Consider the following 738-nt stretch of genomic DNA (forward strand, 5'->3'; position numbering starts at 1 on the left):
TTAGAGAAAGAACAGGAGAGTCTCGTTCTCCTCATTAAGTTTACAGACATTTATCATTAAAGGTTTTACACAGAAATTATTTTACAGATTCAATAAAAACACGTGCTCAATATTTTAAAATCAGCTTTATTTTGGAAGACAAAGTAATTCTTACATTTTTATAGAATTACAGTACAAACATTTAATATTAAACTACTGCACTGATTATCATAAAATATAAAGATTACTGTGAAATATCCTCAACTGAAAACATCCTGACATAATAAGTTGATATATGTCTCGCTGTTTCAAAAAAACTTAATAATAAAAAGAAGATTGATTGTATAAATATTACTTGATCCTCAAACTTTATCCAATCAGCTCTTTTCTAATTAAGCCTCAGGGGACAATTAACTGGCTCCTCGATGAGACACCTACCAAATGTAGAAATTATTGGCACATGGTCACTTCCCACTGTATAAGGACCCATTGTGTCCCACCTGCTGGCTGATGCTAACTCTGCTGATACAATTGTTATATCTGTGACAGATGACGTTGATCGACTTGTCTTCTATAAGTCTTCTATAATTTGACCATTTCTGTCCCTCTTCTTACATCCCCACAGTTCATTATGAGCATTAAAACCCCCGTTTAATGCACAGATTATACACATTTATAATAGAGATTTTCCCTCGATCAGTCCAAACCTCTGTGATAACACTCTGTTTTTATACTGAGTTCCATTTTTAATAAAAGTTG

Source organism: Micropterus dolomieu, linkage group LG12 (assembly GCF_021292245.1).
Source record: "Micropterus dolomieu isolate WLL.071019.BEF.003 ecotype Adirondacks linkage group LG12, ASM2129224v1, whole genome shotgun sequence".
Classification (NCBI taxonomy): Eukaryota; Metazoa; Chordata; class Actinopteri; order Centrarchiformes; family Centrarchidae; genus Micropterus; species Micropterus dolomieu.